The following is a 24,744-nucleotide window of genomic DNA, read 5'->3' on the forward strand; positions in this document are numbered from 1 at the left end:
TGGCTAAGATCAAAAACTCAGGTGACAGCAGATGCTGGCGAGGATGTGGAGAAAGAGGAACACTCCTCCATTGTTGGTGGGATTGCAGACTGGTAAAACCATTCTAGAAATCAGTCTGGAGGTTCCTCAGAAAATTGGACATTGAACTGCCTGAGGATCCAGCCATACCTCTCTTGGGCATATACCCAAAAGATGCCTCAACATATAAAAGAGACACGTGCTCCACTATGTTCATCGCAGCCTTATTTATAATAGCCAGAAACTGGAAAGAACCCAGATGCCCTTCAACAGAGGAATGGATACAGAAAATGTGGTACATCTACACAATGGAATATTACTCAGCTATCAAAAACAACGAGTTTATGAAATTCGTAGGCAAATGGTTGGAACTGGAAAATATCATCCTGAGTGAGCTAACCCACTCACAGAAAGACATACATGGTATGCACTCATTGATAAGTGGCTATTAGCCCAAATGCTTGAATTACCCTAGATCCCTAGAACAAAGGAAACTCAAGACGGATGATCAAAATGGAAACCGGGAAAGGGAATAACACTTGAAATGTATATAAGAAATACTCAAGATAATAAAAAAAAATAAAATAAAAAAAAAAAGAAAAAAAATGTGAATGCTTCACTCCTTCTTTAAAAGGGGAACAAGAATACCCTTGGCAGGGAAGAGAGAGGCAAAGATTAAAACAGAGACTGAAGGAACACCCATTCAGAGCCTGCCCCACATGTGGCCCATACATATACAGCCACCCAATTAGACAAGATGGATGAAGCAAAGAAGTGCAGACCGACAGGAGCCGGATGTAGATCGCTCCTGAGAGACACAGCCAGAATACAGCAAATACAGAGGCGAATGCCAGCAGCAAACCACTGAACTGAGAATAGGACCCCCGTTGAAGGAATCAGAGAAAGAACTGGAAGAGCTTGAAGGGGCTCGAGACCCCATATGTACAACAATGCCAAGCAACCAGAGCTTCCAGGGACTAAGCCACTACCTAAAGACTATACATGGACTGACCCTGGACTCTGACCCCATAGGTAGCAATGAATATCCTAGTAAGAGCACCAGTGGAAGGGGAAGCCCTTGGTCCTGCTAAGACTGAACCCCCAGTGAACTAGACTATGGGGGGAGGGCGGCAATGGGGGGAGGGTTGGGAGGGGAACACCCATAAGGAAGGGGAGGGGGGAGGGGGATGTTTGCCCCGATACCGGGAAAGGGAATAACACTCGAAATGTATATAAGAAATACTCAAGTTAATAAAAAAAAATAAAATGTAAAAAAAAAAATTCTTGCAAACCTCATCCAAGATCACATCTAGAAGGAGTCCATAAGTGTACGGGAAAAGGCTCAAGTTGTCTCTTCTCACCCTGCAGCAGGTTCACGCATTGTGTTTCTGAAAGAGAAGAACCCAGACGAGACACAGTGTAAGATCAACCACCCAGAATTTAGGGAGTGAGCAAGGAAAACTGATTCACACTTAAAACACAAGTGGACCTAGCACAATAGACTCACATCTCTCCTGTCTCTGTAACCTATGCCTCCCTCAGAGCGAGCACATGAATGACAGAGGTGTCCTTTTATTAAAAGCCCATTTTACCATGAATTAAGTCTAAATGTTTATATATATAATTATGGCATATAGTATATATTATTTAAATATGCACAGGGGTCTAAATACACCCATAGATAAAAACTTTGTTGGAGGAAAGGGGAAGCAGAAAGTACCTGAAGGGTCTTGAGGCTTCTGACACCTTCTTTGCATCCTGTTTGGACATGAGCTGACCTGACTGGAGTCTAACACTGCACTGCCGATCTGCCTTGACCACCAGTGGACAGAAACCCTCAGCTCAAATCCTGTTTGAGGGCCCTAAGGAGGCCCAACTATTACCGTTTAGGTGCTTTTTGAGAGACCTGTTTATGGCTCCTCCCGGGAATTTGCCTCTGGTCTCACACAAGAATAGTGAATCTTAGATAACCAAAGCCTGGAGTGCACAGGCTGGCTAATGTCCTCTACACTTGATCTGTGCACCACAAGCATTGAAGCTCCAAGACTCAGGGAAAAGAAGGAAATGGACCTAAAAATATCCCTGCATCATCACACTGCTGCAGTACAGCTGTCTCATCACAGAGGAGAGAGCATTGTGGCAGGGAGCTGTGAGCCACCCTTGGACACCAGGCCCTCTCAGGTGTCAGGGGATCAGCCAAGCTGACAACCCTGCACGAGCTGCTCTGAGAGTTGGTCCTCAATGAGGATCACAACCACTTTGGGGCTTATATATCAGATATCCTGCATCTCAGATAGTTACAATATTATTCATAGCAGTAGAAAACTAGGAAGCTTGGAAGTAGCAGTAAGGTAATTTTATGGTTGTGTGTAGGGGTGTGGAGGTCACCACAACATGAATACCTGCATTAAATGGCTGCAGAGTTACGAAGGTTAAGAAGCACCGGCTCATATGAAGGAGACCAGGCACGCAGGCTGGAAGGAAAAGCAACTCTGTTATTCTATATTCTTTCCACACGTGACCCCTGCTAACACTGACTGAACTGTACATAGCTTCCCAGCAGTACTTCGATATACAGTCGACATGAAGGAGCTTTGAACCTCACACAGTTGCATGTGTGCCCTGTGCCCAAGGTCTGGCAACAAGTCAGTGTCCACTGTGGTGTCTAAGCCACACTCTGTAGTGTTCTTTGTCACACTGTGAGGCAGGCACCTGTGGAGTCTGCTAAAAGATAATGTCCTCTTCTCTGTGTGTCATTGAAATTATTAAGGTGTGTGCGGCATCAACACGCATTGAGCATGCCCTGGAGTACATAATCCGTTCCTAAGCTTAGATTAGTGAACTCCTGTACTGAGCCAACTCACGGCATGACGCTCTGCCTCCATGGAGCCTAGTCAGGGATCTCCCGAAACTTCTGCCGTTAGTCCAGGCTCCTGGAGAGAAGCTACTCTGCTTTACCTATTGCAGTGGGCATGGCCTTCCAAAATGGATGCCAATGCTCTCCTCACTCCCTCAAGTTTCTCCTTTCCTCCTCCTCATCTCTGCTTACTTTGGCTTTGACTCACTGCCATGACAGCCCTCGGTGCTTTTCTTGCTCTTAGACTATCAGTGTAGCCCCACAGGGCAGGCATCGGCCATGCTGCTCTCTCCATTTGGTCCGTATCAGTGACGTCACAGGCAGGGCATACACAGGTGTGCCGACTTCAGGGCAGTGAAGCCCTTCAGGGAAAAGGAGTCAGAGATGGACTTACTCCTCATATTCACCTTAGCAGTGTCCTGGTTAGGGAGCGGGAATATGGATGGCCCTTCCTCAAGTTGTTCCGTCCAGATGACAGGGACAATATATGTTCACCTCTCAAGGCTCAGCGGAAACACTTTCACATCTTGTTCAGAAAGGTCGTTGCACCATTTGCTGGGAGAGAGAGGACATGACTGTTCAGCCTACTAAATGTGCAAAAGGAACCAAAGGGTCCCATTTCCCATGGGTAACTCACCTGCTGCTGGTGGTCAAGGATCCAGGACATGATGCAAATACAAAGTCAGGAGCTGGGATAGGGTGCCATGCTTGACCAGTTTGACCATGACATCATGGCTGGTGCTGCTGCATGCTGACAGAGCGTAGAGCTAGTAGGTAAATTCCAGCCACTGGAGGAAGCCTATAAGCACACATACCCAGTGTTTCATTGCTGTCTGATGGTGTACAGACACACATCCCCAGGAAGCTAGAACCTGGCTCCTTCCTGAACCTCTCAGTCCTTGTCAGGATACTCCCTGCTCCCATGGTTCAACAACCACAGAGATGAGCCTCTTCTTCATCATTTGAGAGACACAGGAAAGAGTCTCTGTCGGAAAAATAACAAACAAACCCCAAAGCAGTAGCTGACAAAACACACTGAAGGTGAGAGCTGAACCTAACCAAACAGACCATTATGAACAATGAAAAAAGAAAGCATGGTCCTTGGAAAGGAGAGAGGAAACTGAGGCAGCATTCCCAAACCTAACAACATTAAAAGATACAGAGTAAAATGAGAGAAACAAATGAATGTTGTACACTAGTACATATGCTAGGCTCTAAGAACCATTAGAACAAGGGTTGAGAGGGCTCAGTGGTTAAGAGCATTGACTATTCTTCCAGAGGTCCTCAGTTCAATTACCAGTAATTTATCTGGTGGCTCACAACCATGTGCAATGGGATCTAATGTCCTCTGCTGGTGTGTCTAAAGAGAACAACACTATACTAACTTACATAAAATAAATAAACAGATCCAACAAAACAACCATTAAAACAGACCTAAGAACCTATGGGTAAGAATAGGAAACCTATATTGCAATCAACTGAGAGGGAGAAATGTGCAAACTTCCAAATACATATAAATTGCCTGAATAGGTCAATAACAAGCAATGAATTTAAAAGATTAATAACCAAAAAATTAACAATAAAGTCCAAGGTCAGATGTATTCAAAATGAATTCTACTAGATTTTTAAAGAACACCAATGGTCCTAAAATAATTCCATAAAATAAAAATAAAGGGACCCTTTCCAATATGTTCCAAAAATCCAATGTTACCCTGTACCCAAAACCAGTGCTGCTTACCACCAGACATGATGATCCAAGACTCATCCCTCAAGCACACACGGTAGAAGGAAAGAACTGGCCCCACATTTGTCCTTTGACTTTCACGGTGTGCAGATGCACACATACACTTAACACTACAATAAACCTCTAAAGGCATAGCCTACTATTTACACGGGAAAAATAAAACTAGATTTCAGAAAAACTACAATAAACTAAATACTATGCCAGTATTTTCATATAAAAGATGTGACAAACCTTAATGAGAGTACATGTTACTCCACACTATTTCAGACACATTTAAAACTCACATTCATGACCAAGATCAGTTTACTAAGGAATAAAAGGTGAGATTGAAATACACAGTTCCATACATTAAAAACACACGAAGCATATATGAGAGAAAAGAAAGTGCCAAGCTTTAAGAATCACATTTTGCAACCACATAAGAAAAACAATGCCAACTAACCAGACCTTCCAAGGACTAAACCACTACACAAAGACTATACTACATGGACTGACCCAGGACCCCGACAGCATACATAGCAGAGAATAGACTTGTGGGGCAACAACGGAAGGCGAAGCCATTGGTCCTGCCCACATTGGACCCCCAGTGCAGAAGGGGGCTGCTAAGGGGGGTGGATGGGGGTACACTCGTATGGGGGAGGGGGAGGAGAAGGTGGTTTATGGACAGGAAACCAGGAAAGGGAATAACCTTTGAAATGTAAGTAAAGAAGAAATATATCTAAAAAAATGACATTTTGTCATTTTCTAGAAAATAGGTGGAACTAAGGATAATGTTACACAAGATAAGAGAAGTTGCTAAAGAGAAATGTGGTGTTTTCTCCCCTAAATAGAATGTGCACATTTGCAGGATCCTGAACATAAAAAGGGGACATCAAAGAGGGCAGGGCTCTGCTTCCCTGGGGTGGCCCACAGGACATGTCCTGGGCAGGGGCCTGGGTGTCTCAGTCAGCACTGACTGTACAGTGAGGGCTGCACAGAGTACTAGGAGAGTCATAGACTCCTGCAGCCTTAACACCTCCGTTAGCCAGGCGGTGGGAAGAGAGGGTCAGTGCCTACAACCCAACCAAAGTGGATCTGACAAGCAGAGAAGTCAGGGTGAGGGACCCACTTCATTAGCAAGACTAGGAAGAGCAGGCTGTACCTGGGTGTTTGAGGAGTAGACAAGAGCCGCTGTCCTCTAATCATGGTGTCACACACTGCCTCAGCATACTGTCTCTGCCTCTGGAGTGCCAGAGTGAAACCTTAACCTCAATGATAGCAGGCCAGTTACCAACTGTCTCAGCCACCCTGCACCAACTGTAACTATGACTTAATTGGTCACATGTCCACAACTTGGCCAATCAGACTGGCTAGTCAACCAGGACTCTCCTGAATGGTCATATTGAAATCACGTGACTCCTGCTCTCTAGTGAGAAGACTCACATTCAGACCATAGGGTGGGCAATAGTATTACAGCAGGGGTAAGGAAAGTCATTAGCCTGCTTTGAGCTTCCTTTCCAGAGATGTGACAGCTAGGGTGCACCTCCCCCAATCCCACCTCCTACCTCAGCAGGACAAGTCAGGATTGCACTTCCTTTCCCAGGTCCTGAAATACTGATTTATTTCCTAAGGTCAGGTTTTGGGTTTGCTCCCAGCTGTCTGTCCTCCCTAGTACAAGGGACTTCAGTTAGGTATTCAGTCCATGATTGTTCAGTTTTCACTAGGGATCACCTTTGGGTTCAGAGGGCAACAAGACTGAAGGAATTCCTGTCTTCAGGAAGCACACGGTCTAAAATAATGAGTGAGTCTCTTTCAAGCAGTGTCTATGTCTGGAGTGTGTACAGCCTTTACCTCAGAGAGGGGCTCTTCCTTAATGCCTGTGCTTCCCTGTGTGCTAACACCATTAGTTAGTGAACTCCAAAGTGAACTCCATCGTAAAATAGTCGAGGCTTCTCATACTTGATTTTCCTCTCAAAATATCTTAAAATTAAATGGCTTTTCCTCTGCCTTTTCCTGTCATTCTTTGCAATACTTATGTGATGGATAATTTTAATCCAGATTTTTTTTTCTGCTGTAGCAATTTCCCCAAGTGTTTTCAGGATTTCTCAATTAGTTTTGGAAAATAGTTTCAATCACTTGCTAACTCGTCCTCATGGTCCTGTGTACTATTTATGTTTCTTCCAAACTTTCCATTTTTGGTTTCATCTAGTTTAATGATTTCATATATTTTTGACAACTTCATACAGGACAACTGCATCTACTTCAGTCATGGCCCTCGGGTTCTCCCATCCTCTACCCAACGCATTATTTCTTTATTTTTGCATTTGTGTGTCTACATAATAACTACAGGGTTTGACCTTCAAACTCTGGTACACACGGAGGAGCGATGGTAGCATTGCATCTTGTTTGGGAAAATCTTCAAACTCTTATGTGTCATACAAAGGAAGATTTCCCAGGCATCAGGACAGTTTTTATCGTGTCTCTTGGCAGAATCAGTATCAACCAAATTGACAAAACACTTTTTAGATTATATATACACTTGGACACACAAATTGTGTGTGCATGTCTGTCTGTCTGTCAGTCTGTCTGTCTCGCTCTCTCCCTGTCTCTCTCACGCTCTGTGTGTTTGTGTGTGTGTGTGTGTGTGTGTGTGTGTGTGTGTGTGTTTGTGTGTGTATGTGTGGGGTGTCAATGACCAAGGGGGCTGGCTTACAGTTTCAGAGGTTCAGTCCATTATCATCAAGCCCAGAAGTAAGGCATCTTCCAGAAGGCATGGTACTGGGAAAGTTGCTGAGAGTTTCGTGTCTGGATCAGAAGGCAGCTGGGAGAAGACTGGTGCAAGTAGAGAGAGGGTCTCAAAGCCAATTGATAAAGTGTCATACCTCTTCTAACAAGGCCACCTAATCCAGAAAGGTCACGCTTCCTAGTAATGTAACTCTCTGTAGGCCAAGCATTCAAACACAAGTGTCTAAGGGGGAAAACCTATTCAAAGCACCACAGTGAGTGTAGACAGCCCTGCAATTCCCAGACAGGTTCTCTTGATGATGTTGCCTTGATTAAAGGCTCTATCCTCAATTTGGAAGTCCCCTTCCCAGGAAAAATATTTGCAAACCAGACTTGGCTTTCAGAGTCCATATTCTGCCATGAGTGTGATTCATGGTACACATGTTAATCTAGACTCAGTGGCAAGGGGGTCTCTCACTCCAGGGAGACCCACACCCAGAAGTGGAGCAGCTGTTGTTGGTTGCACAGAGGAGAATACTGGCAAAGACATTCTTCCTCAGATTCTCCAGTTGCAGGAATATTCTAGAATGAGGTGGCAAGTCAGGAAGATGTGGAAATCCCATCAGGGAAACAGTATTGAGCTTCCACAAGCATCCTTACCAAGGTGTTGCCAAAATATGGCCGTGCCAGAGAGGGGATGACCTCATGGGAGTGCTTAAATTTAAATTCATCCACCACAAAGTTAAACGTGGGAAGGAGAGTAAATCTAGGGCCGAGCATGCAATGCAGACTCACATTTCCCCAACTCCTCAGAAGCTGGGAAGTTGGCCATATTGCCACTTTCCACTCAGCCTGGGGATTCTGCTTCTTCTCCTTTGAATCTGCCTCTTTCCTCAGGGTCCACTGTAGACTGCTTCTCTGCAAACTTCCTACCAGCAAATCACTGATTCATTTCAATACATTCCTGAAATGAGGTTGCTGAATGCAGATGAGGAAACAGAATTTGGTTCTTTATGGAAGACTTGGAAATCAAGAGGGCCACGAACTGTCATGGAGCCACACCAGGATTCAGAGAATTGTGGTGTCAACCAGGATTACTTGCCTGTGCACAAGAGAAGTCTTCAACTTATCTGGGTGACAAGCAGTCCCACAATTCCCCTCAACACCTCTGCAACTGCAGTGCACTGTATATCCTGGAGAATGCTCAAGGTGAGGACAGCAAGTGCTGGAAGGAGAATTGATGTCACTAATGCCAATGCTCACTCATTGGGCAGACAAGCTGCTGCCTCTGTCTGTGGTTCTCCATTGCTCTAGTAAAAAGGATTTCTTTGCTCTCAAGCACACAAAATTCATCTTCACCCTTAAATACTGAAAGCTCATGCACAGGGAGTTTGCTGAAAAACTCAGGGATTCTGTGTTTTGGACAACGTGGAGGCGGGATGCTAGTAGGAGCACATGGCCTGAATCCTGCACACTGAACAGAAATGAGGACCATGAAATCTGGGAGTGTTCAGAATGTGTGTGCAGTGTGCAGGGATGGGTGCTGTCTGTGTGTCCCCATTGTCCTTTATGTATCTTTACATAAACAGAAAATAATGTTCCTCTGGTTTTCCTATCATCCTTGATGCCATTCTCTCTTGCTGTTTCTATCCCTCCCTCGCTCATCCTCAGAGACTGTCACAACCCCTTTCATAGTTCTTGCTGTTTCCCGTTTTAGGCAACTGTATCTTACTATCCCCTCCTCCACTACCCTCCACCTCCAACATCCTTTGTACTTTCCTCTTTTCTGGGGTGACTCCACTAGAGAGGGGGGAGTGCACAATACACTTGCCAGGGAACGACTTAGGGAAGTAGGATGCCCATTCTTTGGGGGAGTAAATCAGTGGGTGGTATGGCTTTGTCACATCTGCCTGTGTTCTCTGCTTCCCAAGAGTTCTCCATACTGATTTTCAGAGTGGTTACACCTTGGTGTCTATATGGTTTTGTTCAAGAAGGATTTAATATAGACCAAGCTGGCCTCTATTTTGCTATATGGCTGAAGCTGGCCTTGAACTCCTGATCATCCTGCCTCCACCTCTCATGTGGTCAGATATTCAGGACTGGCAAGAGCTATTAACAACAGCTACCACTGGCAAATAAATGTGAGTTTTTCACTTGTTCCAGAGATGAGGACCTCAACAGGCAGGTGATTGATGATAAAAAGCTACGCTTTGACAGTTCTCAACAGGATGAAGCGGGAGTTTGGAGCCACTGTATTCCATTCTGTGCGTCACACATGCCATGCTTGTGGCACAAGCCTGTGATCCCAGCTCCCAGAGGAGACAGGAGGATCTGACATCCAAGTTTTCAAGGTCATCTTCCCATACTTTAGAGACTTTAGGTCAGCTTGTGACACATGAAGCCCCGTCTTTAAATAAATGTCCTTGTTCCAGCATATATAAACACTGACGATGACTAAGCACTCTTATTTGAGGTACAGAGGATGACTCAGTGGCACAGCTCCTGTCTGTCACCCATGGCATGTCAGCCTAGATTTTTCAAAGTCTAAGAGAGAGTACTGGGAGGATAGTGACCCATAAAGTGGAGCTTCCACATGGTGATGGCTGCGGTTAGACCCAACTCCATGCATACAATATTCATTAAATATACTTATATGATTATTAAAAGGATATCATGAAGCAATGGTTATCATTTACAACGAGCGTGTGAAAACCCTGCAAATTTAATAATCATAGTGATAAGTTGGTCACATTTCTAAGTGGAAATATAGCACTGGCTTCCATACTTCACATGCAATTTTAATTTTATATCTAAATAGGGAACTATGGATTGTGGAAGAGCACTGGTTAGCATGCATAGAACTACAGGAGAAGGAAGAAGAAGATGAGGAAGGGGAGGAAGAGGAGGAGGGAACAGGAGGAGAAAGAAGAGGAGGAATAAGAGGACAAAATTAAAACAAAACTTTGTGGAAAGTGCTGGCCACAACGCCTTAACACAAGGGTCACTGAAGATGGCAGATATATTGTTCTCTAAGAAGAGTGTTAGAGAGGAGCTAAAGTGCTCCACACACACACACTCATGCACAGAAACACAAACACACACACACACACACACACACACACACACACAGCCACAAAGAAACTCACATAGTCATGTACGAACATTCATATTCACACACCCACAAAAAACACACACATCACATATTTCAAGATCCAAGATGCGTTCATGGTTGCTGCTGCCGCGGAGAGCTCGTAGGCAGCACCCCACGAGCAAACTTGAGACTCGGGACCACAGGTAAGACCAACTTTTCTGCTGCAAGAGACCTGCCTGGTGAACTCAGGACACACAGAGGCAAAATTCCTCTAGGACCGGGCACTTCCAGTGTTTACCGGGAGTCCCAAACCCGAGGATCCCGGCTCACAGCAGCTCTCTGCTCCCAAATCCCGTGGGAGAGAGACCTCACCACCTGGTCAGGTGGGCACTCCTGGGGCTGCAAAGCGGAAGAGACCACCAACACTGCCCACCCCTGCCCACATCCCTGGCCCAAGAGGAAACTGTATACGGCCTCTGGGTTCCCGTGGGGGAGGGCCCAGGAGCGGCAGGACCCCTGCGCCTGAGACACCGCAGGAACCTGAAGGGACAGACCAGATAAACAGTTCTCTGCACCCAAATCCCATGGGAGGGAGAGCTAAACCTACAGAGATGCAGACACGCCTCGGAAACCAGAAGAGACTGCAGTCTGCACACATCTCTGACGCCAGAGAAAAACAACAAACGCCATCTAGAACCCTGGTGCACGGAGGCTCCCGGAAACGGCGGTGCAGATCTTCCTGGTTGCTGCCGCCACGGATAGCTCAGAGGCAGCACCCCACGAGCAAACTTGAGCCTCGGGACCACAGGTAAGACCAACTTTTCTGCTGCAAGTGACCTGCCTGGTGAACACCAGACACAGGCCCACAGGAACAGCTGAAGGCCTGTAGATAGGAAAAACTACACGCCCGAAAGCAGAACACTCTGTCCCCATAACTGGCTGAAAGAAAACAGGAAAACACGTCTACAGCACACCTGACACACAGGCTTATAGGACAGTCTAGCCACTGTCAGAAATAGCAGAACAAAGTAACACTAGAGATAATCTGATGGCGAGAGGCAAGCGCAGGAACCCAAGCAACAGTAACCAAGACTACATGGCATCATCGGAGCCCAATTCTCCCACCAAAGCAAACACGGAATATCCAAACACACCAGAAAAGCAAGATCTAGTTTCAAAATCATATTTGATCATGATGCTGGAGGACTTCAAGAAAGACGTGAAGAACTCCCTTAGAGAACAAGTAGAAGCCTACAGAGAGGAATCACAAAAATCCCTGAAAGAATTCCAGGAAATCATAAATAAACAAGTAGAAGCCCATAGAGAGGAGTCACGAAAATTCCTGAAAGAATTCCAGGAAAACACAATCAAACAGTTGAAGGAATTAAAAATGGAAATAGAAGCAATCAAGAAGAACACTTGGAAACAACCCTGGATATAGAAAACCAAAAGAAGAGACAAGGAGCTGTAGATACAAGCTTCACCAACAGAATACAAGAGATGGAAGAGAGAATCTCAGGAGCAGAAGATTCCATAGAAATCATTGACTCAACTGTCAAAGATAATGTAAAGCAGAAAAACATACAGGAAGTCCAGGACTCAATGAGAAGATCAAACCTAAGGATAATAGGGATAGAAGAGAGTGAAGACTCCCAGCTCAAAGGACCAGTAAATATCTTCAACAAAATCATAGAAGAAAACTTCCCTAACCTAAAATAAGAGATACCCATAGGCATACAAGAAGCCTACAGAACTCCAAATAGATTGGACCAGAAAAGAAACACCTCCCGTCACATAATAGTCAAAACACCAAACGCACAAAATAAAGAAAGAATATTAAAAGCAGTAAGGGAAAAAGGTCAAGTAACATATAACGGCAGACCTATCAGAATCACACCAGACTTTTCGCCAGAAACTATGAAGGCCAGAAGATCCTGGACAGATGTCATACAGACCCTAAGAGAACACAAATGCCAGCCCAGGTTACTGTATCCTGCAAAACTCTCAATTAACATAGATGGAGAAACCAAGATATTCCATGACAAAACCAAATTTACACAATATCTTTCTACAAATCCAGCACTACAAAGGATAATAAATGGTAAAGCCCAACATAAGGAGGCAAGCTATACCCTAGAAGAAGCAAGAAACTAATCGTCTTGGCAACAAAACAAGGAGAAGAAAAGCACACAAACATAACCTCACATCCAAATATGAATATAACAGGAAGCAATAATCACTATTCCTTAATATCTCTCAACATCAATGGCCTCAACTCCCCAATAAAAAGACATACATTAACAAACTGGATATGCAACGAGGACCCTGCATTCTGCTGCCTACAGGAAACACACCTCAGAGACAAAGACAGACACTACCTCAGAGTGAAAGGCTGGAAAACAACTTTCCAAGCAAATGGTCAGAAGAAGCAAGCTGGAGTAGCCATTCTAATATCAAATAAAATCAATTTTCAACTAAAAGTCATCAAAAAAGATAAGGAAGGACACTTCATATTCATCAAAGAAAAAATCCACCAAGATGAACTCTCAATTCTAAATATCTATGCCCCAAATACAAGGGCACCTAAATACATAAAAGAAACCTTACTAAAGCTCAAAACACACATTGCACCTCACACAATAATAGTAGGAGATTTCAACACCCCACTCTCATCAATGGACAGATCATGGAAACAGAAATTAAACAGAGACGTAGATAGACTAAGAGAAGTCATGAGCCAAATGGACTTAACAGATATTTATAGAACATTCTATCCTAAAGCAAAAGGATATACCTTCTTCTCAGCTCCTCATGGTACTTTATCCAAAATTGACCATATAATTGGTCAAAAACGGGCCTCAACAGGTACAGAAAGATAGAAATAATCCCATGCGTGCTATGGGACCACCACGGCCTAAAACTGGTCTTCAATAACAATAAGGGAAGAATGCCGACATATACGTGGAAATTGAACAATGCTCTACTCAATGATAACCTGGACAAGGAAGAAATAAAGAAAGAAATTAAAAACTTTTTAGAATTTAATGAAAATGAAGGTACAACACACCCAAACTTATGGGACACAATGAAAGCTGTGGTGAGAGGAAAACTCATAGCGCTGAGTGCCTGCAGAAACAAACAGGAAAGAGCATATGTCAGCAGCTTGACAGCACACCTAAAAGCCCTAGAACAAAAAGAAGCAAATACACCCAGGAGGAGTAGAAGGCAGGAAATAATCAAACTCAGAGCTGAAATCAACCAAGTAGAAACAAAAAGGACCATAGAAAGAATCAACAGAACCAAAAGTTGGTTCTTTGAGAAAATCAACAAGATAGATAAACCAGTAGCCAGACTAACGAGAGGACACAGAGAGTGCGTCCAAATTAACAAAATCAGAAATGAAAAGGGAGACATAACTACAGATTCAGAGGAAATACAAAAAATCATCAGATCTTACTATAAAAGCCTATATTCAACAAAACTTGAAAATCTGCAGGAAATGGACAATTTCCTAGACAGATACCAGGTACCGAAGTTAAATCAGGAATAGATAAACCAGTTAAACAACCCCATAACTCCTAAGGAAATAGAAGCAGTCATTAAAGGTCTCGCAACCAAAAAGAGCCCAGGTCCAAACGGGTTTAGTGCAGAATTCTATCAGACCTTCATAGAAGACCTCATACCAATATTATCCAAACTATTCCACAAAATTGAAACAGATGGATCACTACTGAATTCGTTCTATGAAGCCACAATTACTCTTATACCTAAACTACACAAAGACCTAACATAGAAAGAGAACTTCAGACCAATTTCCCTTATGAATATCGACGCAAAAATACTCAATAAAATTCTGGCAAATCGAATCCAAGAGCACATCAAAACAATCATCCACCATGATCAAGTAGGCTTCATCACAGGCATGCAGGGATGGTTTAATATACGGAAAACCATCAACGTGATCCATTATATAAACAAACTCAAAGAACAAAACCACATGATCATTTCATTAGAGGCGGAGAAAGCATTCGACAAAATTCAACACCCCTTCATGATAAAAGTCCTGGAAAGAATAGGAATTCAAGGCCCATACCTAAGCATAGTAAAAGCCATATACAGCAAACCAGTTGCTAACATGAAACTAAATGGAGAGACACTTGAAGCAATCCCACTAAAATCAGGGACTAGACAAGGCTGCCCACTCTCTCCCTACTTATTCAATATAGTTCTTGAAGTTCTAGCCAGAGCAATCAGACAACAAAAGGAGGTCAAGGGGATACAGATCAGAAAAGAAGAAGTGAAAATATCACTATTTGCAGATGATATTATAGTATATTTAAATGATCCCAAAAGTTCTACCAGAGAACTACTAAAGCTGATAAACAACTTCAGCAAAGTGGCTGGGTATAAAATTAACTCAAATAAATCAGTAGCCTTCCTCTACACAAAAGAGAAACAAGCCGAGAAAGAAATTAGAGAAACAACACCCTTCATAATAGACCCAAATAATATAAAGTACCTCAGTGTGACTTTAACCAAGCAAGTAAAAGATTTGTACAATAAGAACTTCAAGACACTGAAGAAGGAAATTGAAGAAGACCTCAGAAGATGGAAAGATCTCCCATGCTCATGGATTGGCAGGATTAATATAGTAAAAATGGCCATTTTACCAAAAGCGATCTACAGATTCAATGCAATCCCCATCAAAATACCAATCCAATTCTTCAAAGAGTTAGACAGAACAATTTGCAAATTCATCTGGAATAACAAAAAACCCAGGATAGCTAAAACTATCCTCAACAATAAAAGGACTTCAGGGGGAATCACTATCCCTGAACTCAAGCAGTATTACAGAGCAATAGTGATAAAAAACTGCATGGTATTAGTACAGAGACAGACACATAGACCAATGGAACAGAATTGAAGACCCAGAAATGAACCCACACACCTATGGGCACTTGATTTTTGACAAAGGAGCCAAAACCATCAAATGGAAAAAAGATAGCATTTTCAGCAAATGGTGCTGGTTCAACTGGAGGTCAACATGTAGAAGAATGCAGATCGATCCATGCTTATCACCCTGTACAAAGCTTAAGTCCAAGTGGATCAAGGACCTCCACATCAAACCAGACACACTCAAACTAATAGAAGAAAAGCTAGGGAAGCATCTGGAACACATGGGCACTGGAAAAAATTTCCTGAACAAAACACAGAGTCTTCACTCTCTATGCCCCATCTCTGTTATTTTGCTTTTGTACTAAGACAGAGCTACTGCTGCTCACTTACACCATCTCCAAACACAGTACAGGCACACAGCACCTCTTACAGGTGAGGGTGCCCATGTGCTCACCCACTGTTGTAAAGGAAACTTGACCAAAATACACATTGAACCTCACACAATAATGGTGAGAGAAATCAGTAATTAATAAAAAATAGGGTTCAGAGCTAAACAAAGAATTCACAGCTGAGGAATGCTGAATGACAGAGAAGCACCTAAAGAAATGTTCAACGTCTTTAGTCATAAGGGAAATGCAAATCAAAACAAACCTGAGATTCCACCTCACACCATTCATGATTGCTAAGATCAAAAACTCATGTGACAGCCAATGCTGGCGAGGACATGGAGAAAGAAGAAAACTCCTCCATTGTTGGTGGGATTGCAGACGGGTACAAACATTCTGGGAATCAGACTGGAGGTTCCTCAGAAAATTGGACATTGAACCACCCGAGGATTCAGCTATACCTCTCTTGGGCATATACCTAAAAGATGCCCCAAAATACAACAAAGACACATGTTCCACTATGATCATTAGCAGCCTTATTTATAATAGCCAGAAGCTGGAAAGAAACCAGATGCCCTTCAACAGAGGAATGGATACAGAAAATGGGTTACATCTACACAATGGAATATTACTCAGCTATCAAAAACAATGGCTTTATGAGACTAGGTGTCAAATGTGTGTGTGAGTGTGTGTGTGTGTGTGTGTATGTCTTTCTGTGTGTGTATGTGTGTGTGTGTATGTGTGTCTGTGTGTGTGTATGACTGTGTGTGTGTGTGTGTGTGTGAGTGTGTGTGTGTTTTAGTGTAACTTGTGGGCACATGTGTGACTGTTGAGACAACTTGAGGTATCAGTGCTCTTCTTTTATCATTTGAATCTGCGGCCTATTGGGGTTGTGAGGTTACAGAGGGGGTGGTTTTCCTGCTAGAACAACTCAACATCAGCCCCATACCAGAAATCTCTGTGCTTTGGTGACACGGCCTTAAGCTGAGAAAACTCAGGATGACAAGGCCCTCCTTCACTGAGCATGCTCAAGAAGACTGTACCGCCTACCACTGGATGACATCACATGCTTCTGTGTTCAGGGAAGATGGTGCCTTACAAAGTATGTGCATACTCTTCATACCTGTGACGGATACAGAGTCTTCACTCTCTATGCCCCATCTCTGTTATTTTGCTTTTGTACTAAGACACAGCTACTGCTGCTCACTTACACCATCTCCAAACACAGTACAGGCACACAGCACCTCTTACAGGTGAGGGTGCCCATGTGCTCACCCACTGTTGTAAAGGAAACTTGACCAAAATACACATTGAACCTCACACAATAATGGTGAGAGAAATCAGTATAGAAGTTTGTTGTGGTTTGCCCTGAGTTATCTGTATTTTGATGCTAATTCCACTGCCCCAAGGACAGCTGCCTAATCACACACTCAGGAATCAGGTGACTTCACCAGAACCTTCTCCCCATTGAATTTGTAAAGTACATGTGAGGGGCAGGTACAGGATAGAAGGAGTCCTGTCATTGGAGGAGAAGGAAAGATGGGCTGCAGAGAAGTTAGGAGGAAGAGGAGGAGACGAGAACAGAAAGGAAGAGGCAGGAGGGAGAGAGAGAAACAAGCGGTGGCAGGATGATTGATGCTGATGTGAAGCCCTGGCTCTGTGGATTTACAGGTTCTTATTAATGTTCTCAAGGGATGGATGGTACCGGGCTTTGTATGTTAAAGTGGGCAATCATATGTTACCATTCGGTCAAAGGTTATTGTCTTTTATGGGACGGTTTGAGTGTAGGAAAGTGTGTGACTGCAAAAGACACTTGGTGGCCGGCCGAGGAGATGGGATGTGTTTATGCCAAGATATCTAGCATATATCTTGGGGCATCGCGGTATGGACCAAGCGGAATAAAAGACACCGAAACTTTTTTATTTTTATATTTTTACAACGACAGAAGTTCCTAAAATCAGAAGTGCCACAGGCTCGGGGATACCGTTTCTGAGAATGGACTCAAAGGATGTGACCTACACCCTGACAAGGAAACACCTGCACATCCATGTTGATTGTGGTTCTACCAACAACAACAAGACAATTGGGTAGGTAAAATACATAATATTACCCATCAAAGGTGCTATTAGAGTTTGCTAACTTAAAAGATTGCACGTTTAAAGAAAAGAAGCAAAACATTACTAGGCACTCCTATGATAGAAATTTTAGTTCTGATTTTCCCACATTCAATCTTTGTTCCCATCTTTATTAAATTTGATATTTATTATTTACATTTCAAATGTTATTCCCTTTCCCGGTTTCCAGGCCAACAACCCCCTAAGCCCTCCATCTCCCCTTCTATATGGTGTTCCCTTCCCCATCCTCCCCCCATTACTGACCTTCCCCCAAGAGTCCCATGCCCTGGGGGGTCCAGCCTCGGCAGGACCAAGGGCTTCCCCTTCAACTGCTGCTCTTATTGGGCTATTCATTGCTACCTATGCAGTTGGAGCCCCGGGTCAGTCCAGGTATAGTCTTTGGGTAGAGGCTTAGTCCCTGGAAGCTCTGGTTGGTTGGCATTTTTGTTCATACCCACATGCATTCTAATGATTAGGACATGAATTTTATTATCCTTAGCGTTCTATTCCTGAAGACAATCAAACTACATTGTATGTGATTATATTAAATAATGACAAAGCTAAAACTAGGAGAAAAATGGAAGTTTACTGTCTGACAGGAGTAGAGCTATGATCACATAATGGACAAATATTAGTCTACAGAAAAGCAGAACCCCAAAAAGAATCCCTAAGAGAAAAACACGAGTTCCACACAGAAGTGCATTTTCTCAAAAACCAAGAACCTGATGGACTCAGGAAGATATCCTTCCAGAAGAAAAGGTAAAGCGTAAATTTGTGGTTTCTTCAGAGACCCAGGAAGGTGATAATATTTGCTGGGGCTGACCATGAAGAATGCTTTGCTTCAGCAGACACATGAAAGAGTATTTGGCTAAAGCAAACACAGGTAAAAGGTTGTTTTTCTATACTGAACCCATGAAGGGACACGTGATGTTTAGAAGGAACATTAATATGACCCTAGAGACAATGGGATCTCTGACTTTGGTCTGCCTTACATTGCATTGCTGAATGCCTCCTGTGGATCCTTCTGAGAAGACTCACCAAAGAACCTGGAGGATTCTTGCTCTGTCATTAGACTTGGACCCCATTTGTGATACCCCCAGATTCTTCTGAATAAAACTAACCCTGTTGACTCATGTGTGGCACCTGTGAGTAGAGGGGACTGAAGCTGCTAACACATGTTTGTTGATTACTAGGGAACTGGACTGAGTACAAGGAAGATTGGAATGTCCCAAAAGCACTATTTCCAATCAGCTCCCTGTCCCCCATATCCTAATAACATTCCTCTTTCACTGGTGGGTGGAGGGTCAGAGGGGAGGGTGAAATCTTATAAAAGTAGGTTGAGCAAAATATATGCCTACACCAAGAAAGACTGATGCTCAAAAAGAAGGAACAAAATTAGGACAGAGGTCTATTTGTGCCTGATACAGCAACAGGATTAGGAAGAAGGGAAAGGGAAAAGACACAGCAGGTAACTCTGGCATGAAGGCTGGGGAGGGGCACTGGCACCCTCTCCCCTGGCAGGAGCCCTTTGTGATATGGAGACCACAGCTGTGTGATGTGGCCTGAGCCCCCTTGAAAAGTGACATGCATTACAGCACAGGTCAGTGGCCTGTGAGCTGCACTGTGATTCAGAAGATGGAAAGATTTTTCAATCTGATGAATAGCATTATTTACTCATGGGTGAGCCCCAGCACTATAGACACAGCAATGGACATGAGCATTGCCATTCTGTGTGGAGCTGGGCTCTTTTTCCTACTGACTCCCTTCCTGAAGAACCTCCCTGTGTCACCATGTGAAAGTGAAAAGGACATCACAGAGGTGAGGAGAGCCTTTTTTCACATGGAATAGAAAGGCAGTCTGGTCACAACTGCTCCTCTAAGTTTTCATAGACATAGAAGTGTGGTGACAATTCTGGTATTAAAAAAACATAAATATAAGAATTTATTTTTAAACTCTGGTGGGTGATAAGGGGCTGCTTCAGATTGTCCACAGTAAGTGTATTGTCACATGATCAAGGAGGAGCATGAATTTGTCAACAGCAGATAGTTTCATTGTTCTTGTGACTTTTGGAATTCTGGCAACTTTTTGGAGTGTATATAAAAGCTAGATCCTTGTGAGGCTTGGGGGTACTCGTTTGTTGGGCATTGCTATACCTTTCTGGTGGTTGTGGTTTGCTAACTAGTTGTGCAAACAGAAGAAAGAAGGTTTCCTGGATATCCTGACAGTAAAGATCAAACCTTCACCAAGTACATCATACCCCATAAATAGCAGAAAATAGTCTAAGAATAATGTCTCCCCCTTACCCCTCGTTCCTTCTCATTTATCTAGTGTTAGGGGATAGAATGGGTGGGACAAAAAAGCTGGAGAAGGATGGAAGTAAGAAGAATCAACAAATTACCTAAAATCTAGCTACAGACAGGTAAAGGGAAATCTCCAGAAATACTCTGAATGGGATAGGCGGAAGGACATACTTGAGTGTTGCCCTGAGGTGAAGATGAGGCAGAGAAAAACCAGGAAGAAAATCGCTACTCTAAAAGGTAGGCTACTGTTTCTCAGGGTTGAGATATTAAATCTACCTGCCCCTGAGTGACCAGGGTCATGATGAGAGACATGCTCCCAAAGACATGACATGCAGCACAGAAGAGTGGCTGCAGGGAAGGAACATAGATTCAGAAAACACCTAGGTTTTGTGATAGAAAGGAGCTGTGGTTGGCCTGGGATGGGTGCTGCACATGGGAATGTTGTTCAAGGCACTGGAGTGATTCTGTGCCCCTTATGGGGGAATCACATATCCGCCTGAAAGCAGGGAGCTTCAGTTCTCTAAGTTGCAATTCTCTTTCAGATAACTGAACCTGTGACCCTTACCTTATTGTAAGTGGAATGACAGGAATGGAGGGGGGAAGGAAATTTTTAATGGATAGATACACTCCATCCATTCCCCTTGTGCACACTCAGTGTTCTGTCCTTGCACTATGGGAGTTGAGCATTCCATTCTTAGCATGGGGAGTCAAGAGAGAGACGCCTCAGTCCTGGGTGTTCTCATTCCTCATATTTTTTACTTGACCATCTCCAGGTTGCAGAGATGCTGCATAGAATGTGGAAGAGACCAGGACTCCATCACAACCTATGAAAATGTAAGAAATATTTGTCCTGTGGAATTTTTCACGCCAAAATGTGAGAGGAAGTTCTGGGCATCCTCATAGTGAAGATGCGATTGCAGGTTGGGATGGGAAGACAGGCCTCTTGGATATCACACTAAGAGACAGGGCTTATGGAGGCGATGAGGCCCTATATGGCTATTTGTGCCATAGATACACAGAGTTGTGGACCTCTTGTACTTCTGATGGGGGCTGATGCTTTTGCGTCCTATCTTTTGCACTTCTAGCGAGCAACTTCTCCAGGACTCCACACCACATCCCTGGTTGAACCGTCTTCAGAAAATGGAACACCTTCTGATATTTCAGCCATTGTCTCATCTCAATTGCTTGGAGTATCTTATACACAAGGAATTTAGTCACATTTTCTGGGGCATATCCACTCTTTTCTCTGAGTCAGTTTTGGCTGCTCCCAACATCCTCAGAAACCCTTCCTTAGCACAACACAAAACCCTCAGGTTTCATGATGCCTGTCGCCCTGCTCCCCAAGTTCCTTCCAGGGAGCAAGGACCTCCAGAGTGTTCCCAAGAACAGCCATTGCCTGCACAACTTGTGACACCAAGCTGTGACAAAGCCCCAACTAATGCAAATCATCCCAAGCTCTACACCAATCAAAACACCTCCTTATTTCAAGAGGCAGGCCTTTGGAAAAGTACATCCTACCACTGACAAAGGTATACCTGTATCACTATTAATGGAAAACCATGCTTGTCAACATGGACAGTATTGGAAACACACCAAAGGTGATTCAAGAACATCAGGCAGTCTTTACGAAACCCACTCAAAACTTGACCCTAAACAATGAGTCTGTCAGGTCAGGCTCCGTCCCTTGGGAGCATTGGCAGATGGCCCATAAGAATGAGGGGCCACAGAATGAAGGAAAGGAAACCAATGTGGGACAAGAACAAGGAACCCCCATCACATTCTTCTCATCCTAAAAGTTGACCCAGCTACAGGGAAATTTTGTAGCAAAAACTGATAATTATTGCAAGAGCAGGGCTCAACTCTCCCAACCTGCCCAGCACTCCATCCTCAACCACACAAGCTACATGTGGAACAAAATGAAGGGGACTGTGCCCATGGAGGTACCCTTACAGGAGGTCACAGAAAAGAATGAAAAATATACCACCATCAAGAAGGGCACTGGTTTAGGGGGCAAACACCTGCCTTGTCCTTCCATCAGCAACCTTGAGAAGGGGCTGAAATTTAGGAATACCACACTAAGGACAGAAAAGCAGCTTTTTTGTAAAGGCTGCTAACAATCATACCTGCCTTGATTCAAAAAATGAAAGGAAGCCACAGTCAAATTGTATAGAACTTCCAGTCAAACCCAGAAGGAAACCATATCTGCATTTCCTTGAGGCAAGCGATCTCGCCACACCTGGAGTTCCAGCCTCAAACCTTCCCCAGGTTGTGTTTCCATCCTCATCCATCTGTGATTTCAAGGAGGAGTACTATTCCAAGGCTGCCATGATCCTGGAACATTTGCATCACCAGGACCCAGGAGGGACAAGTGTAGAAAGTGCCTCAACTGCCAGGCTAGAGAGTCCTCTGTGGAAGAACTCAGCTGCAGAGGTGCAGGAGAACCAAAGAGGACCTTAACCTGATGCAAGTCATGGGCCCTCAAAAGTCTGAGCAGATCCATTTCAGACATATCTGAGTATTCAGCAACTTGATTTTTACTTCCAGGCAAAAACCCAGCAGAGCACGACTGTGGAATGAAGTGAAACATGCAGTCTCCAAATAAATACCAATACAAAAATTGACAAGCATCCACCAAGGAAGATTTCAGTATGAGGACTCAGCTCATCCCTGCTGTCCTGTAATAGTGCTTGGTCAGGATGAAACTGTCCCACCCTCCGCAGCCAAACCAAGCAACATAGTGGAGGTGAAAGAAGAGCCATCTGCATGGACAGTGAGTCTGGGATCCAGTGAGAGTCACAATGGCCAAGCTATCGATATCAGTGCCAGGGACATTGGATCTTTACACCTCAACAAACATCCTGGTCATCTGCAAACACCTACCCTACAGCCCTCAGAGGACTCGGTCCAAAAACTACAATCACACAGTAAGATAGACCTGAAATCAAAGGAGCAGGCACAGCATTGGCCTGTGAGACACGATCCAGTTGTCCCTAGTACAGTACACCCTGCCAAGGTCAGCTTGCTTTCAAAACCCTGGATGCATAGCTTCCAGAATACATGCCAAAACCCCGTAAATACCCTGGGTTTAGGTGATGTCTCCATGAGGAGACATGAGAGGGTAGAAACTGGAGAGTTATGTGTCCCAGAGGAAAAACTCGAAGTGAAAGATTTCAAGGGGTCCCATCCCTATGAAGGGAAGCAGATTACTATAAGATCTAGAGCCATAAGCCAGGGAGAAAGGCTTCGAGGAGCAAGTCCTTCAATCCCAAGCTCCACCCAGATCAGGGATAGAACCAAGACTTGGATACCAGGGAAAGGGGAAGTTACTTCGAAGAGCTCTTGGAATAAAATCACAAGGAATGCTTCAAAATATGGAGGTTCCAGCACAAAATACTTAGGGCAAGGTGATGCCTTAGAGAATGTTCTCCCCACAACAGGTACGGAGCAAGTACAGGAGATGGTAACAAGAAACAAGGTCCTCTACAATATAGTAGCTGAAATATAATCACTTGTGAATGCTCTGGCCCAGATCCTAGAAAACACTGAAGAGTACCGATCATCCCACTCTTCTATGACTCTGCATGAAACAATCCATAACAGAACAGTAAACAGATTGAGCTGTGGCCATGTCAGCCCTGAGATCAATAAATATCCCTTCACATATACGGATATTGAAGTCCAACTACAGTCAGGGATCGAACCCCAAAGAGCCTGTGATCAAGATCTGAACCAAGGTGAGACAGATATCAGGTTTGACCAGCTCCCTCTCCCCAAGGGAAGTGACTTTCCTTCTGAGTACAGGGGAATTGGAGAAAAGCAGGAGTCAGGTCTTGCTCACCAGAGATTCTGTGACCCAAATAAAATCACAACAAATGTTGGAATGGTCTGCTGGCCACATAGCAGCTTCATGGGGCACAACCATTCCTTCGGATATAGAGAAATCAGAAACAAACACCAGCCAGAAATTGTCCATAAACCCCTTTTCCCACATCAAACTACGAAGAAAGGAACGGGCTGTTGCCGTTCTCTGAGTCCCATAGAAAATTTTCCAATCAAGCACGGGGGAAATGACTGCTTAAAGACTTCAGTTGCTGTCCACCAAGCCTCTCACACCAGGTAGACCTCATCAGGACAGGGCAAGGAGGAGGAGGCTCTGGCCATCATTTTTCAAGAATATGTCCCATCTGCCCATCCATTGTGTCCCCCATGCTTCCTGGTAATAAACTTGGTTTTGTCCCTGCAAAGAAAGGGTTTTCTTTTCGGAGCTCTTCCTCCTGCACTCATGACTCCTTCCCAGATAGGAGCTGCTTCCTTGTAAACACTCCTGCCTTTCACCACAGTGGATTCTGTCGTATAGTGACGGAGCAGCATTTTTCTGCCTCAGTGCAGTTCATGGAGAAGACAGGGCAGGTGGGAAGGCACAGTCACTTTGAGGTGTCTTTGTCACACAATACATCATTCTACAGCCAGTTATAATTTTCTGTCACTGTAAAGACAACAAAACACTACATTTTTTTAGGATGAGCCAACCATGTAAAGACCCCACCCAGGTCTATGTCCCAATGTGTTCCCTTCATTTTCTCACCTTGATGATTGTGTCACTGTACACACAATGTGAACATACAGTAACCACAA

The 24,744-nt window shown here is 43.9% G+C and overlaps 1 long non-coding RNA gene across 1 annotated transcript in view; it reads right to left on the reverse strand.

Moving 5' to 3' along the window:
* Window positions 1-1,412: 1,412 nt before the first annotated feature.
* The window catches only part of LOC108353122 (uncharacterized), a 48,761-nt gene continuing 25,429 nt past the window's right edge, over window positions 1,413-24,744 (reverse strand). Inside the window, exons 7-10 of the long non-coding RNA XR_010059105.1 lie at window positions 5,761-24,595; window positions 3,513-3,674; window positions 3,283-3,430; window positions 1,413-2,492 (exon numbers count right to left, since the gene is read on the reverse strand). This is a non-coding gene — a long non-coding RNA (uncharacterized LOC108353122). The remainder of the gene's footprint in view (window positions 2,493-3,282; window positions 3,431-3,512; window positions 3,675-5,760; window positions 24,596-24,744) is intronic.

The sequence above is a fragment of the Rattus norvegicus genome, chromosome 17, assembly GCF_036323735.1.
Source record: "Rattus norvegicus strain BN/NHsdMcwi chromosome 17, GRCr8, whole genome shotgun sequence".
NCBI lineage: Eukaryota > Metazoa > Chordata > Mammalia > Rodentia > Muridae > Rattus > Rattus norvegicus.